The following is an 18,394-nucleotide window of genomic DNA, read 5'->3' on the forward strand; positions in this document are numbered from 1 at the left end:
AAAAAGGCCCATTAAAGCTGAAACTTTTAAAATAAATTAAAATGGCCCATTGTCCAATCCAATGGTATCGTCTCTGCCCACATACTATTTGACATCATTGATCTACCTATTGTGCCTTGGTTTTCATAATATTGCTCTTTACTGCTTCTCCTTACACTCTGCTGCCCTTTCTTATTCTCTTTTTCTGGCTTCTCTAATTCTGCTCCCAAATCAAATTTCAGTGTTCCCCAGCATGTGGTCATACCCTCTTCTCTCTTTGTTCTGCACACTTTCCTGAGCAAACCCACCCACCTACATGACTCACCCACATCTCCAAGCCACAGTTGTCTTTTCCAAATGAATGACCCATGGATGGTGGGTCCCATGGATGAATGGAGAGTCTTTTCCTCCCCAATCTATCTGCCTCTCTGCTACTAGAGTTATTTTTTTAAACACATATCTGATCATGTCACTTCTCTATTTAAAAATCTTCACTGGCTCCTAATTGTCTAGGGTAAGGTTTTGGAGTATACTATTGAAGTCCTTCAAGTCATATCCACATCCCATTCTCCAATTCTATCACCCACTACTAGGTAGAGCACATGTACCTTACATTTTTTTTTTTTTTCTTTTTGCGGTATGTGGGCCTCTCACTGTTGTGGCCTCTCCCGTTGCGGAGCACAGGCTCCAGACGCGCAGGCCCAGCGGCCATGGCTCACGGGCCCAGCCGCTCCGCGGCATATGGGATCCTCCCAGATCGGGGCACGAACCCGTATCCCCTGCATCGGCAGGCGGACTCTCAACCACTGCGCCACCAGGGAGGCCCGTACCTTACATTTTTTAAAAATGATTCCACCATGCACTTTTATAAATCCTTGCCTTTTCTCATGTTGTTTCCTTTCTACCCACTGTTTTCTTTCCCTGATGAACTCCTATTCATCTTGCAAGACCCAGTTCAAATATTCCCCACTCTGTAATGCTTTCCACAAACCTCCTAGGAACAGCCAACAGCTCACAGTTCAGCAAAGCTATTATTATATTGCAGTACAATTCACTTTTTACATAACCATCTCATCTACTGGGATGTGAACTCTTTTAGGGGCAAAACCACATCTCACCAATCTTTGACACATCACTGAACATGGAATAAATTAAAAGTACATATTTGCCAACTTATATATTCTAATTATCATAGACAGCAGTGATACCTCTAGGAAGAATAATCTTCTTGAACAATCTAGATTTTAAAAGGAATTGGGGGGTGAGCAAGGAGAGGGGATTCAGAGCCCCACCAAAACGAGCTCCAGAGATGGGCACGAGCTGTGGCTAATAGTGTGGATACCACAGATGGGCATGAAATACTAAGGCTGCTGCTGCAGCCACCAAGAAGCCTGTGTGCAAGCACAGGTCACTAGCCACACCACCCCTCCTGGGAGCCTGTGCAGCCCGCCACTGCCAGGGTGCTGTGATCCAGGGACAACTTCCCCAGGAGAACACACGGCGCACCTCAGGCTAGTGCAACGTCACACCGGCATCTGCCGCTGCAGGCTCACCCTGCATTCCATACCCTTCCCTCTCCCCAGCCTGAGTGAGCCAGAGCCCCCGAATCAGCCACTGCTTTGACCCCGTCCTGTCTGAGCAAAGAACAGAAGGCCTCAGGCGACCTACACACAGAGGCGGGGCCAAATCCAAAGCTGGACCCCGGGAGCTGTGCGAACAAAGAAGAGAAAGGGAAATTTCTCCCAGTAGCCTCAGGAGCAGTGGATTAAATCTCCACAATCAACTTGATGTACCCTGCATCTCTGGAATACCTGGATACACAACAAATCATCCCAAAATTGAGGTGGTGGATTTCAGAGGAAATGTAGACGTGGGGTTTCCTTTCTGCATCTAATTTGTTTCTGGTTTTATGTTTATCTTAGTTTAGTATTTAGAGTTTATTATCACTGGTAGATTTGTTTATTGATTTGGTTGTTCTCTTCCTTTTTTTATATATATAGATATATACTTTTTTTTCCTTTTTCTCTTTTTGAGAGTGTGTATGTGTATGCTTCTTTGTATGATTTTGTCTCTATAGCTTTGCTTTTACCATTTGTCCTAGGATTCTGTCTGTCTGTTTTTTTCCTTTGTTTGTTTGTAGAATAGTTTTTAGCACTTCTTATCATTGGTGGATTTGTTTTTTGGTTTGGTTGTCTCTTCTTTCTTTTTTCCCTTATTTTGTAATTTTTAAATTTTTAATAACATTATTAATTTTTATTTTAATAACTTTATTTTATTTTATTTTTCTTTCTTTCCTTCTTTTTTTCTCTCTTTTATTCTGAGCCATCTGGATGACAGGCTCCTGGTGTTCTGGCCGGGTGTCAGACCTGTGCCTCTGAGGTGGGGGAGCTGAGTTCAGCATATTGGCCCACCAGAGACCTGCCGGCCTCATGTAATACCAAATGGTGAAAGTTCTCCCAGAGATCTCCATCTCAACGCTAAGACCCAGCCCCACTCAAGGCCCAGCAAGCTACAGTGCTGTAAACGCTGTGACAAATAACTAGCAAGACAGGAACACAACTCCACCCACTGGCAGACAGGCTTCCTAAAATCATAATGAGGTCAGAGCCACCCCAAAGCACATCACCGGACACGGTCCTGTCTACCAGAGAGACAAGATCCAGCCTTATCCACCAGAACACAGGCACCAGTCCCCTCCACCAGGAAGCCTACACAATCCACTGAACCAACCATAGCCACTGGGGCCAGACACCAAAAACAACAGGAACTACAAACCTGAAGCCTGCATAAAGGAGACCCTAAACACAGTAAGGTAAGCAAAATGAGAAGACAAAGAAACACACAGCAGATGAAGGAGCAAGGTACAAACCTACCAGACCAAAAATATGAAGAGGAAATAGGCAGTCTACCTGAAAAAGAATTCAGAGTAATGATAGTAAAGATGATCCAAAATCTTGGAAATAGATTGCAGAAAATAAAAGAAACGTTTAACAAGGACTTAGAAGAACTAAAGAGCAAACAAACATTGATGAACAACACAATAAATGAAATTTAAAATTCTCTAGAAGGAATCAATAGTAGAATAACTGAGGCAGAAGAACGGATAAGTGACCTGGAAAATAAAATAGTGGAAATAACTACCACAGAGCAGAATAAAGAAAAAATAATAAAAAGAATTGAGGACACTCTCACAGATCTCTGGGACAACATGAAATGCACCAACATTCAAATTATAGGAGTCCCATAAGAAGAAGAGGAAAAGAAAGGGACTGAGAAAATATTTGAAGAGATTATAGTTGAAAACTTCCCTAATATGGGAAAGGAAATAGTCAATCAAGTCCAGGAAGTGCAGAGAGTCCCACACAGGATAAATCAAAGGAGAAACATGCCAAGACACATATTAACCAACTATCAAAAATTAAATACAAAGAAAAATATTAAAAGCAGCATGGGGAAAGCAACAAATTACAAACAAGGGAAACCCCATAAGGTCAACAGCTGACCTTTCAGCAGAAACTCTGCAAGCTGGAAGAGAGTGGCAAGACATATTTAAAGTGATGAAATGGAAAAACTTACTACCAATATTACTCTACCCAGCAAGGATCTCATTCAGATTCAACAGAGAAATTAAAACCTTTACAGACAAGCAAAAGCTAAGAGAACACAGCACCATCAAACCAGCTTTACAACAAATGCGAAAGGAACTTCTCTAGGCAGGAAACACGAAAGAAGGAAAAGACCTACAATAACAAACCCAAGACAATTAAGAAAATGATGACTTCCGGGTAAGATGGCAGAAGAGTAAGATGCGGAGATCACCTTCCTCTCCACGGATACACCAGAAATACAGATACACGTGGAACAACTCCTACAGAACCCCTACTGAATGCTGGCAGAGGACCCCAGACCTCCCAAAAGGCAAGAAACTCCCCACATACCTGGGTAGGGCAAAGCGGAGAGATCCCCACACAGAGGATCGGTGCCGAGCGGCACTCACCAGCCCGAGAGGCTTGTATGCTCGCCCGCCGGGGTGGGCGGCGCTGGAAGCTGAGGCTCGGGCTTCGGTCAGAGTGCAGGGAGAGGACTGGGGCTGGCGGCGAGAACTCAGCCTGAAGGGGGCTAATGTGCCACAGCTAGCTGGGAGGGAGTCGGGAAAACTCTGGAGCTGCCAAAGAGGCAAGAGACTTTTTCTTCCCTCTTGGTTTCCTGGTGCGCGAGGAGAGGGGATTAAGAGCGCTGCTTAAAGGAGCTCCACAGACGGGCGCGATTCGCGGCTGAAAGCGCGGAGCCCAGTGACGTGCGTGGGACGCTGGGGCTGCTGCTGCCGCCGCCAAGAAGCCTGTGTGCGAGCGCAGGGCACTGTCCACACTGCCCTTCCGGGAGGCTGTGCAGCCTGCCACTGCCAGGGTCCCGGGATCCAGGGGCGGCTTCCCTGGGAGAACGCAAGACGCGCCTCGGGCTGGTGCAACGTCACGGCAGCCTGTGCCGCTGTAGGCTCGCCCCGCACTCCGTGCCCCTCCCTCCCGCCTGGCCTGAGTGAGTCAGAGTCCCCAAAGAGGCTGCTCCTTTAACCCTGTCCTGTCTGAGCGAAGAACAGATGCCCTCCGGCGACCTACACGCAGAGGCGGGGCCAAATGCAAAGCTGAGACCCAGGAGCTGTGAGAACAAAGAAGAGAAAGGGAAACCTCTCCGAGCAGCCTCAGAAGCAGCGGATTAAAGCTTCACAATCAACTTGATGTACCCTGCATCTGTGGAATACATGAATAGACAAAAAATCATCCCAAATTGAGGAGCCAGGAGTCAGTGCTGTGCCTCTGAGGTGGGAGAGCCAACTTCAGGACACTGGTCCACAAGAGACCTCCCAGCTCCACATAATATCAAACGGCAAAAATCTTCCAGAGATCTCCATCTCAACACCAGCACCCAGCTTCACTCAACGACCAGCAAGCTACAGTGCTGGACACCCTATGCCAAACAACTAGCAAGACAGGAACACAACGCCACCCATTAGCAGAGAGGTGGCGTAAAATCATAAAAAGTCCGCAGACACCCCAAAACACACCACGAGATGTGGACCTGCCCACCAGAAAGACAAGATCCAGCCTCATCCACCAGAACACAGGCACTAGTCCCCTCCACCAGGAAGCCTACACAACCCACTAAACCAACCTTAGCCACTGGGGACAGACACCAAAACCAACGGGAACTACGAACCTGCAGCCTGCAAAAAGGAGACCCCAAACACAGTAACATAAGCAAAATGAGAAGACAGAAAAACACACAGCAGGAGAAGGAGCAAGATAAAAACCCACCAGACCTAACAAATGAAGAGGTAATAGGCAGTCTACCTGAAAAAGAATTCAGAATAATGATGGTAAAATTGATCCAAGATTCTATTTCCAAGATCCAAAATCGTGGAAATAGAATAGACAAAATGCAAGAAACAGTTAACAAGGACCTAGAAGAACTAAAGATGAATCAAGCATTGATTAAAAACACAATAAATGAAATAAAAAATACTCTAGATGGGATCAATAGCAGAATAACTGAGGCAGAAGGACGGATAAGTGAGGTGGAAGATAAAATAGTAGAAATAACTGATGCAGAGCAAAATAAAGAAAAAAGAATGAAAAGAACAGAGGACAGTCTCAGAGACCTCTGGGACAACATTAAATGCACCAACATTCGAATTATAGGGGTTCCAGAAGAAGAAGAGAAAAAGAAAGGGACTGAGAAAATATTTGAAGAGATTATAGTTGAAAACTTCCCTAATATGGGAAAGGAATTAGTTAATCAAGTCCAGGAGGCACAGAGAGTCCCATAGAGAATAAATCCAAGGAGAAATACGCCAAGACACATATTAATCAAAACTGTCAAAAATTAAACAAAAAGAAATCATATTAAAAGCAGCAAGGCAAAAACAACAAATAACACACAGGGAATCCCAATCAGGATAACAGCTGATCTCTCAGCAGAAACTCTACAAGCCAGAAGGGAGTGGCAGGACATACTTAACGGGATGAAGAACAGAAACCTGCAACCAAGATTACTCTACCCAGCAAGGATCTCATTCAGATTTGATGGAGAAATTAAAATGTTTACAGACAAGCAAAAGCTGAGAGAGTTCAGCACCACCAAACCAGCTTTACAACAAATGCTAAAGGAACTTCTCTAGGCAAGAGACACAACAGAAGGAAATGACCTACAGTAACGAACCCAAAACAATTAAGAAAATGGGAATAGGAACATACATATCGATAATAACCTTCAATGTAAATGGACTAAATGCTCCCACCAAAAGACACAGATTGGCTGAATGGATACAAAAACAAGACCCATATATATGCTGTCTACAAGAGACCCACTTCAGACCTAGAGACACATACAGACTGAAAGTAAGTGGATGGAAAAAGATATTCCATGCAAATGGAAACCAAAAGAAAGCTGGAGTAACAATTCTCATATCAGACAAAATAGACTTTAAAATAAAGACTACTAGAAGAGACAAAGAAGGGCACTACATAATGATAAAGGGATCGATCCAAGAAGAAGATATAACAATTGTAAATATTTATGCACCCAACATAGGAGCACCTCAATACATAAGGCAAATACTAACAGCCATAAAAGGAGAAATCGACAGTAACACAATCATAGTAGGGGACATTAACAACCCACTTTCACCAATGGACAGATCACCCAAAATAAAAATAAATAAGGAAACACAAGCTTTAAATGATACATTAAACAAGATGGACTTAATTGATATTTATAGGACATTCCATCCAAAAACAACAGGATACACATTTTTCTCAAGTGCTCATGGAACATTCTCCAGGATAGATCATATCTTGGGTCACAAATCAAGCCTTGGTAAATTTAAGAAAATTGAAATTTTATCAAGTATCTTTTCTGACCACAATGCTATGAGACTAGATATCAATTACAGGAAAATATCTGTAAAAAATACAAACACATGGAGGCTAAACAATACACTACTTAATAGCGAAGTGATCACCGGAGAAATCAAAGAGGAAATTAAAAAATACCTAGAAACAAATGACAATGGAGACACGACAACCCAAAACCTATGGCATGCAGCAAAAGCAGTTCTAAGAGGGAAGTTTATAGCAATACAATCCCACCTTAAGAAACAGGAAACATCTCGAATAAACAACCTAACCTTGCACCTAAAGCAATTAGAGAAAGAAGAACAAAAACATCCCAAAGTTAGCAGAAGGAAAGAAATCATAAAAATCAGATCAGAAATAAATGAAAAAGAAATGAAGGAAACGATAGCAAAGATCAATAAAACTAAAAGCTGGTTCTTTGAGAAGATAAACAAAAGAGACAAACCATTAGCCAGACTCATCAAGAAAAAAAGGGAGAAGACTCAAATCAATAGAATTAGAAATGAAAAAGGAGAAGTAACAACTGACACTGCAGAAATACAAAAGATCATGAGAGATTACTACAAGAAACTCTATGCCAATAAAATGGACAACCTGGAAGAAATGGACAAATTCTTAGAAATGCACAACCTGTTACGACTGAATCAGGAAGAAATAGCAAATATGAACAGACCAATCACAAGCAGTGAAATTGAAACTGTGATAAAAAATGTTCCAACAAACAAAAGCCCAGGACCAGATGGCTTCACAGGCAAATTCTATCAAACATTTAGAGAAGAGCTAACACCTATCCTTCTCAAACTCTTCCAAAGAATTTCAGAGGAAGGAACACTCCCAAACTCATTCTACGAGGCCACCATCACCTTGATATCAAAACCAGACAAGAATGTCACAAAGAAAGAAAACTACAGGCCAACATCACTGATGAACATAGATGCAAAAATCCTCAACAAAATACTAGCAAACAGAATCCAACAGCACATTAAAAGGATCATACACCATGATCAAGTGGGGTTTATTCCAGGAATGCAAGGATTCTTCAATATATGCAAATCTATCAACGTGATACACCATAATAACAAATTGAAGGAGAAAAACCATATGATCATCTCAATAGATGCAGAGAAAGTTTTCGATAAAATTCAACACCCATTTATGATAAAAACACTACAGAAAGTAGGCATACAGGGAACTTTCCTCAACATAATAAAGGCCATATATGACAAACCCACAGCCAGCATCGTCCTCAATGGTGAAAAACTGAAACCATTTCCACTAAGATCAGGAACAAGACAAGGTTGCCCACTCTCACCACTCTTTTTTTTTTTTGAGAGTCTTTATTTTATTTTATTTTATTTGTTTTTTATTAGTTTCTGCTTTATAACAAAGTGAATCAGTCAGACATATACATCTGTTCCCACATCCCTTCCCTCATGCATCTCCCTCCCTCACACCCTCCCCATCCCACCCCTCCAGGCAGTCACAAAGCACCGAGCTGATCTCCCTGTGCTCTGTGTCTGTTTCTCACTATCTATCTACCTTAAGTTTGGTAGTGTATATATGTGCATGCCTCTCTTTTGCTTTGTCAGAGCTTACCCTTCCCCCTCCCCATATCCTCAAGTCCATTCTCAAGTAGGTCTGTGTCTTTATTCCCGTTTTACCCCTAGGTTCTTCATGACATTTTTTTTAAATACCATATATATGTGTTAGCATACGGTATTTGTCTTTCTCTTTCTGACTTACTTCACTCTGTATGACAGACTCTAGGTCTATCCACCTCATCATAAATAGCTCAGTTTCATTTCTTTTTATGGCTGAGTAATATTCCATTGTATATATGTGCCACATCTTCTTTATCCATTCATCCGATGATGGACACTTAGGTTGTTTCCATCTCCAGGCTATTGTGAATAGAGCTGCAATGAACATTTTGGTACATGTCTCTTTTTGAATTATGGTTTTCTCAGGGTATATGCCTAGTAGTGGGATTGCTGGGTCATATGGTAGTTCTATTTTTAGTTTTTTAAGGAACCTCCATACTGTTCTCCATAGTGGCTGTACCAATTCACATTCCCACCAGCAGTGCAAGAGTGTTCCCTTTTTTCCACACCCTCTCCAGCATTTATTGCTTCTAGATTTCTTGCTGATGGCCATTCTGACTGGTGTGAGATGATATCTCATTGTAGTTTTGATTTGCATTTTTCTAATGATTAATGACGTTGAGCATTCTTTCATGTGTTTGTTGGCAGTCTGTATATCTTCTTTGGAGAAATGCCTATTTAGGTCTTCTGCCCATTTTGGGATTGGGTTGTTTGTTTTTTTGCTATTGAGCTGCATGAGCTGCTTATAAATTTTGGAGATTAATCCTTTGTCAGTTGCTTCATTTGCAAATATTTTCTCCCATTCTGAGGGTTGTCTTTTGGTCTTCGTTATGGTTTCCTTTGCTGTGCAAAAGCTTTGAAGTTTCATTAGGTCCCATCTGTTTATCTTTGTTTTTATTTCCATTTCACTAGGAGGTGGGTCCAAAAGGATCTTGCTGTGATTTATGTCATAGAGTGTTCTGCCTATGTTTTCCTCTAAGAGTTTGATAGTTTCTGGCCTTACATTTAGGTCTTTAATCCATTTTGAGCTTATTTTTGTGTATGGTGTTAGGGAATGATCTAATCTCATACTTTTACATGTCCCTATCCAGTTTGCCCAGCACCACTTATTGAAGAGGCTGTCCTTTCTCCACTGTACATTCCTGCCTCCTTTATCAAAGATAAGTTGACCATATGTGCGTGGGTTTATCTCTGGGCTTTCTATCCTGTTCCATTGATCTATCTTTCTGTTTTTGTGCCAGTACCACACTGTCTTGATTACTGTAGCTTTGTAGTATAGTCTGAAGTCAGGGAGCCTGTTTCCTCCAGCTCCGTTTTTCGTTCTCAAGATTGCTTTATCTGTTCAGGGTCTTTTGTTTCTCCAAACAAATTTTGAAATTTTTTGTTCTAGTTCTGTGAAAAATGCCAGTGGTAGTTTGATAGGGATTGCATTGAATCTGTAGATTGCTTTGGGTAGTAGAGTCATTTTGACAATATTGATTCTTCCAATCCAGGAGCATGGTATACCTCTCCATCTATTTGTATCAACTTTAATTTCTTTCATCAGTGTCTTATAATTTTCTGCATACATGTCTTTTGTCTCCTTGGGTAGGTTTATTCCTTGATATTTTATTCTTTTTGTTGCAATGGTAAATGGGAGTGTTTTCTTGATTTCATTTTCAGATTTTTCATCATTAGTGTACAGGAATGCCAGAGATTTCTGTGCATTAATTTTGTATCCTGCTACTTTACCAAATTCATTGATTAGCTCTAGTAGTTTTCTGGTAGCATCTTTAGGATTCTCTATGTATAGTATCATGTCATCTGCAAACAGTGACAGCTTTACTTCTTCTTTTCCAATTTGGATTCCTTTTATTTCCTTTTCTTCTCTGATTGCTGTGGCTAAAACTTCCAAAACTAGGTTAAATAAGAGTGGTGAGAGTGGGCACTCTTGTCTTGTTCCTGATCTTCGTGGAAATGGTTTCAGTTTTTCACCATTGAGGATGATGTTGGCTGTGGGTTTGTCATATATGGCCTTTATTATGTTGAGGAAAGTTCCCTCTATGCCTACTTTCTGCAGGGTTTTTATCATAAATGGGTGTTGAATTTTGTCGAAAGTTTTCTCTGCATCTATTGAGAATATCATATGGTTTTTCTCCTTCAATTTGTTAATATGGTGTATCACATTGATTGATTTGCGTATATTGAAGTATCCTTGCATTCCTGGAATAAATCCCACTTGATCATGGTGTATGATCCTTTTAATGTGCTGTTGGATTCTGTGTGCTAGTATTTTGTTGAGGATTTTTGCATCTATATTCATCAGTGATATTGGCCTGTAGTTTTCTTTCTTTGTGACATCCTTGCCTGGTTTTGGTATCAAGGTGATGGTGGCCTCGTAGAATGAGTTTGGGAGTGTTCCTTCCTCTGAAATTCTTTGGAAGAGTTTGAGAAGGATAGGTGTTAGCTCTTCTCTAAATGTTTGATAGAATTTGCCTGTGAAGCCATCTGGTCCTGGGCTTTTGTTTGTTGGAAGATTTTTAATCACAGTTTCAATTTCAGTGCTTGTGATTGGTCTATTCATATTTTCTATTTCTTCCTGATTCAGTCTTGGCAGGTTGTGCATATCTAAGAATTTGTCCATTTCTTCCAGGTTGTGCATCTTATTGGCATAGAGTTTCTTGTAGTAATCTCTCATGATCTTTTGTATTTCTGCAGTGTCAGTTTTTACTTCTCCTTTTTCATTTCTAATTCTATTGATTTGAGTCTTCTCCCTTCTTCTCTTGATGAGTCTGGCTAATGGTTTGTCTATTTTGTTTATCTTCTCAAAGAACCATCTTTTAGTTTTATTGATCTTTGCTATCGTTTCCTTCATTTCTTTTTCATTTATTTCTGATCTGATCTTTATGAGTTCTTTCCTTCTGCTAACTTTGGGGGTTTTTTGTTCTTCTTTCTCTAATTGCTTTAGGTGCAGGGTCAGGTTGTTTACTCGAGATGTTTCCTGTTTCTTAAGGTGGGATTGTATTGCTATAAACTTCCCCCTTAGAACTGCTTTTGCTGCGTCCCATAGGTTTTGAGTCGTTTTGTCTCCATTGTCATTTGTTTCTAGGTATTTTTTAATTTCCTCTTTGATTTCTCCGGTGATCACTTCGTTATTGAGTAGTGTATTGTTTAGCCTCCATGTGTTTGTATTTTTTACAGATCTTTTCCTGTAATTGATATCTAGGCTCATACTATTGTGGTCAGAAAAGATACCTGATACAATTTCAATTTTCTTAAATTTACCAAGGCTTGATTTGTGACCCAAGATATGATCTATCCTGGAGAATGTTCCATGAGCACTTGAGAAAAATGTGTATTCTGTTGTTTTTGGATGGAATGTCCTATAAATATCAATTAAGTCCATCTTGTTTAATGTATCATTTAAAGCTTGTGTTTCCTGATTTATTTTCATTTTGGATGATCTGTCCATTGGTGAAAGTGGGGTGTTACAGTCCCCTACTATGAGTGTGTTACTGTCGATTTCCCCTTTTATGGCTGTTAGTATTTGCCTTATGTATTGAGGTGCTCCTATGTTGGGTGCATAAATATTTACAATTGTTATATCTTCTTCTTGGATCGATCCCTTTATCATTATGTAGTGTCCTTCTTTGTCTCTTCTAGTAGTCTTTAATTTCTATTTTGTCTGATATAAGAATTGCTACTCCAGCTTTCTTTTGATTTCCATTTGCATGGAATATCTTTTTCCATCCCCTTACTTTCAATCTGTATGTGTCTCTAGGTCTGAAGTGGGTCTCTTGTAGACAGCATATATATGGGTCTTGTTTTTGTATCCATTCAGCCAATCTGTGTCTTTTGGTGGGAGCATTTAGTCCACTTACATTTAAGGGAATTATTGATATGTATGTTCCTATTCCCATTTCCTTAATTGCTTTGGGTTCATTATTGTAGGTCTTTTCCTTCTGTTGTGTTTCTTGCCTAGAGAAGTTCCTTTAGCATTTGTTGTAAAGCTGGTTTGGTGGTGCTGATCTCTCTCAGCTTTTGCTTGTCTGTAAACGTTTTAATTTATCCATCAAATCTGAATGAGATCCTTGCTGGGTAGAGTAATCTTGGTTGCAGGTTTCTGTCCTTCATCCCTTTAAGTATGTCCTGCCACTCCCTGCTGGCTTGTAGATTTTCTGCTGAGAGATCAGCTGTTAACCTGACGGGGATTCCCTTGTGTGTTATTTGTTGTTTTTGCCTTGCTGCTTTTAATATGATTTCTTTGTGTTTAATTTTTGACAGTTTGATTAATATGTGTCTTCGTGTATTTCTCCTTGGATTTATTCTGTATGGGACTCTCTGTGCCTCCTGGACTTGGTTAACTATTTCCTTTCCCATATTAGGGAAGTTTTCAACTATAATCTCTTCAAATATTTTCTCAGTCCCTTTCTTTTTCTCTTCTTCTTCTGGAACCCCTATAATTCGAATGTTGGTGCATTTAATGTTGTCCCAGAGGTCTCTGAGACTGTCCTCTGTTCTTTTCATTCTTTTTTCTTTATTTTGCTCTGCATCAGTTATTTCTACTATTTTATCTTCCACCTCACTTATCCGTTCTTCTGCCTCACTTATTCTGCTATTGATCCCATCTAGAGTATTTTTTATTTCATTTATTGTGTTTTTTATCGCTGCTTGATTCATCTTTAGTTCTTCTATGTCCTTATTAACTGTTTCTTGCATTTTGTCTATTCTATTTCCAAGATTTTGGATCTTGGAAATAGAACCTTGGATCATCTTTACTATCATTATTCTGAATTCTTTTTCAGGTAGACTGCCTATTACCTCTTCATTTGTTAGGTCTGGTGGGTTTTTATCTTGTTCCTTCTCCTGCTGTGTGTTTTTCTGTCTTCTCATTTTGCTTATGTTACTGTGTTTGGGGTCTCCTTTTTGCAGGCTGCAGGTTCGTAGTTCCCGTTGGTTTTGGTGTCTGTCCCCAGTGGCTAAGGTTGGTTTAGTGGGTTGTGTAGGCTTCCTGGTGGAGGGGGCTAGTGCCTGTGTTCTGGTGGTTGAGGCTCGATCTTGTCTTTCTGGTGGACAGGTCCATGTCTGGTGGTGTGTTTTGGGGTGCCTGTGGCCTTATTATGTTTTTAGGCAGCCTCTCTGTTAATGGGTGGGGTTGTGTCCTGCCTTGCTAGTTGCTTGGCATAGGGTGACCAGCACTGTAGCTTGCTGGTCGTTGACTGAAGCTGGGTGCTGGTGTTGAGATGGAGATCTCTGGGAGATTTTCGCCGCTTGATATTATGTGGAGCTGGGAGGTCTCTTGTGGACCAGTGTCCTGAAGTTGGCTCTCCCACTTCAGAGGCACAGCACTGACTCCTGGCTGCAGCACCAAGAGCCTTTCATCTACGCGGCTCAGAGTAAAAGGGAGAAAAAGTAGAAAAAAAGAATTAGTAGAAGAAAGAAAGAGAGAGAGAAAGAAAGGAAGAAGGAAAGAAAGAAAGGAGGGAGGGAGGGAGGAAGGATGGAAGAAAGGAAGAAAGAAAGGAGGGAGGGAGGGAGTGAGGAAGGAAAGAAAAAGAAAGAGTGAAAAGCAGAAGGGAGGGAGGGAGGGAGGAAGGAAAGAAAGAGAGAAAGAAGGAAAGGAGGGGCCGAGGGAGGGAGGAAGGGAAGGTAGGAAAAAAGAAAGAGCAGGTTAGGTAAAATAGAATAAAGTATGAAATATAGTAGCGTTATTAAAATTAAAAAGTAATTATTGAAAAAAAAAACGGACAGATAGAACCCTGGGACATATGGTGGAAGCAAAGCTATACAGAGAGAATCTTACACAGAAGAATACACATACACATTCACAAAAAGAGAGCACGGGGAAAAATCAAAAATCTTGCTCTCCAAGTCAAGCTCCTCAATTTGGGATAATTCGTTGTAAAAAGAGGAAAAGGGCGAGAAGTCTGAAATCTTGCTCTCTAAGTCCACCTCCTTAATTTGTGATAGTTCGTTGTAAAAAGAGGAAAAGAGGAAAAGGGGGGAAAGTCTTAAATCTTGTCCTCAAAGTCCACTTCCTCAATTTGGGATGATTCGCTGTCTATTCATGCACTCCACAGACGCAGGGCACATCAAGTGGACCGTGGAGCTTTAATCCGCTGCCTGCGAGGCTGCACAGAGTGATTTCCCTGTCTCTTCTCTGCTCTCACAGCTCCCGGGTCTCAGCCTTGGACCTGGCCCCGCCTCTGCTCGTAGGTCGCCGGAGGGCGTCCGTTCTTCGCTCGGACAGGACGGGTTTAAAGGAGCCACTGATTCGGGGGCTCTGGCTCACTCAGGCAGAGGGGAGGGAGGGGCGCGCAGTGTGGGGCGGGCCTGTGGCGGCAGAGGCCGGCGTGACGTTGCAGCAGCCAGAGGCGCTCTGTGCGCTTTCCCGGGAAACCCGTCCCCGGGTCCCGGGACCCCGGCAGTAGGGGGGTGCAGAGGCCCCCCGGAAGGCGGGGAGGACAGTGACCCGCGCTCGCACCCAGGCCCCGCGGCGGCGGCACCAGCAACCCCAGCGTCCCACGCCCGTCTCCAGGGTCCGCGCCTTTAGCCGCGGCTCGCGCCCATCTCTGGCGCTTCCCCAAGCAGCCCTCTTAATGCCCTCTCCTCGCGCACCAGGAAACAAAAGGGAAGAAAAAGTCTCTTGCCTCTTCGGCAGCTCCAGACTTTTTCCCCGGACTCCCTCCGGGCTAGCCGTGGTGCACTAACCCCTTCAGGCTCTCTTCCTGCCGCCAGCCCCAGTCCTCTCCCTGCGCTCCGACTGAAACCCGATAACAGCTCCCAGCCCCGCCCGCCCCTGTGGCCGAGCAGAGAAGCCTCTCGGGCTGGCGTGTGCCTGAGGGCACCGATCCTCTGTGCCGGAATCGCTCTGCTTTGCCCTCCACACCCCTGTTGCTGTGCTCTCCTCCGCTACTCCGAAGCTTTCCCCCTCCGCCAACTGCAGTCTCCGCCCGCGAAGGGGCTTCTAGTGTGTGGAAACCTTTCTCCTTCACGGCTCCCTCCCACGGGTGCAGGTCCCGTCCCTATCCTTTTGTCTCTGTAAATTCTTATTTCTTTTGCCCTACCCAGGTACGTGGGGAGTTTCTTGCCTTTTGGGGGGTCTGAGGTCTTCTGTCAGCGTTCAGTAGGTGTTCTGTAGGAGTTGTTCCACGTGTAGATGAATTTCTGATGTATCTGTGGGGAGGAAGGTGATCTCCGCGTCTTACTCTTCCCCCATCTTCCTCCCGGGGCCCCTGGAGAGTCTTTCTCACCACTCTTATTCAACATAGTTTTGGAAGTTTTAGCCACAGCAATCAGAGAAGAAAAGGAAATAAAAAGAATCCAAATTGGAAAAGAAGAAGTAAAGCTGTCGCTGTTTGCAGATGACATGATACTATACATAGAGAACCCTAAAGATGCTACCAGAAAACTACTAGAGCTAATCAATGAATTTGGTAAAGTTGCAGGATACAAAATTAATGCACAGAAATCTCTGGCATTCCTATATACTAATGATGAAAAATCTGAAAGTGAAATCAAGGAAACACTCCCATTTACCATTGCAACAAAAAGAATAAAATATCTAGGAATAAACCTACCTAAGGAGACAAAAGACCTGTATTCAGAAAACTATAAGACAGCGATGAAAGAAATTAAAGATGATACAAATAGATGGAGAGATGTACCATGTTCTTGGATTGGAAGAATCAACATTGTGAAAATGACCATAATACCCAAAGCAATCTACAGATTCAGTGCAATCCCTATCAAACTACCAATGGCATTTTTCACAGAACTAGAACAAAAAATTTCACAATTTGTATGGAAACACAAAAGACCCCGAATAGCCAAAGCAATCTTGAGAACGAAAAATGGAGCTTGAGGAATCAGGCTCCCTGACTTCAGACTATACTACAAAGCTACAGTAATTAAGACAGTATGGTACTGGCACAAAAACAGAAAGATAGATCAGTGGAACAGGATAGAAAGCACAGAGATAAACCCACGGACATATGGTCACCTTATCTTTGATAAAGGAGGCAGGAATGTACAGTGGAGAAAGGACAGTCTCTTCAATAAGTGGCGCTGGGAAAACTGGATACGGACATGTAAAAGTATGAGATTAGATCACTCCCTAACACCATACACAAAAATAAGCTCAAAATGGATTAAAGACCTAAATGTAAGGCCAGAAACTATCAAACTCTTAGAGGAAAACATAGGCAGAACACCCTATGACATAAATCACAACAAGATCCTTTTGAACCACCTCCTAGAGAAATGGAAATAAAGACAAAAATAAACACATGGGACCTAATGAAACTTCAAAGCTTTTGCAGAGCAAAGGAAACCATAAACAAGACGAAAAGACAACCCTCAGAATGGGAGAAAATATTTGCAAATGAAGCAACTGACAAAGGATTAATCTCCAAAATTTATAAGCAGCTCATGCAGCTCAATAGCAAAAAAACAAACAACCCAATCCAAAAATGGGCAGAAGACTTAAATAGACATTTCTCCAAAGAAGATATACAGACTGCCAACAAACACATGAAAGAATGCTCAACATCATTAATCTTTAGAGAAATGCAAATCAAAACTACAATGAGATATCATCTCACACCAGTCAGAATGGCCATCATCAAGAAATCTAGAAACAATAAATGCTGGAGATGGTGTGGAGAACAGGGAACACTCTTGCACTGCTGGTGGGAATGTGAATTGGTACAGCCACTATGGAGAACAGTATGGAGGTTCCTTCAAAAACTACAAATAGAACTACCATATGACCCAGCAATCCCACTACTAAGCATATACCCTGAGAAAACCATAATTCAAAAAGAGACATGTACCAAAATGTTCATAGCAGCCCTATTTACAATAGCCTGGAGATGGAAACAACCTAAGTGTCCATCATTGGATGAATGGATAAAGAAGATGTGGCACATATATACAATGGAATATTACTCAGCCATAAAAAGAAATGAAATTGAGCTATTTGTAATGAGGTGGATGGACCTAGAGCCTGTCATACTGAGTGAAGTAAGTCAGAAAGAGAAAGACAAATACTGTATGCTGACACATATATATGGAATTTAAGAAAAAAAATGTCATGAAGAACATAGGGGTAAGACAGGAATAAAGACACAGACCTACTAGAGAATGGACTTGAGGATATGGGGAGGGGGAAGGGTAAGCTGTGACAAAGTGAAAGAGTGGCATGGACATATATACACTACCAAACGTAAGGTAGATAGCTAGTGGGAAGCAGCCGCATAGCACAGGGAGATCAGATCGGTGCTTTGTGACCACCTGGAGGGGTGGGATAGTGAGGGTGGGAGGGAGACGCAAAAAGGAGGGGATATGGGAACATATGTATATGTATAACTGATTAAATTTGTTATAAAGCAAAAAAATAGATAAATAAAAATAAAAAATAAAACTTCTAGTTATAAGATAAGTGAGTAATGGTGATGTCATGTACAGCTTGGTCACTACAGTTAACAATACCATATTTTATGTTTGAAAGTTGCTAAGGGAGTAGATCTTGAAAGTTCTCATCGCAGAAATAAAATTTGTAATTATGTGAATTAAGGTTAAAAAAAAAAGAAAAAGAAAATGGTAATAAGAACATACATATAGATAATTACCTTAAAAGTAAATGGATTAAATGCTCCCAGCAAAAGACATAGACTGGCTGAATGGATACAAAAATAAGACCCATATACATGCTGTCTACAAGAGACCCACTTCAGACCTAGGGACACATACAGACTGAAAGTGAGGGGATGCAAAAAGATATTCCATGCAAATGGAAATCAAAAGAAAGGTGGAGTAGCAATTCTCATATCAGACAAAATAGACTTCAAAATAAAGACTATTGCAAGAGACAAACAAGGACACTACATAATGATCAAGGGATCAATCCAAGAAGAAGATATA

The sequence above is a fragment of the Mesoplodon densirostris genome, chromosome 1 (assembly GCF_025265405.1).
Source record: "Mesoplodon densirostris isolate mMesDen1 chromosome 1, mMesDen1 primary haplotype, whole genome shotgun sequence".
Lineage (NCBI taxonomy): Eukaryota > Metazoa > Chordata > Mammalia > Artiodactyla > Ziphiidae > Mesoplodon > Mesoplodon densirostris.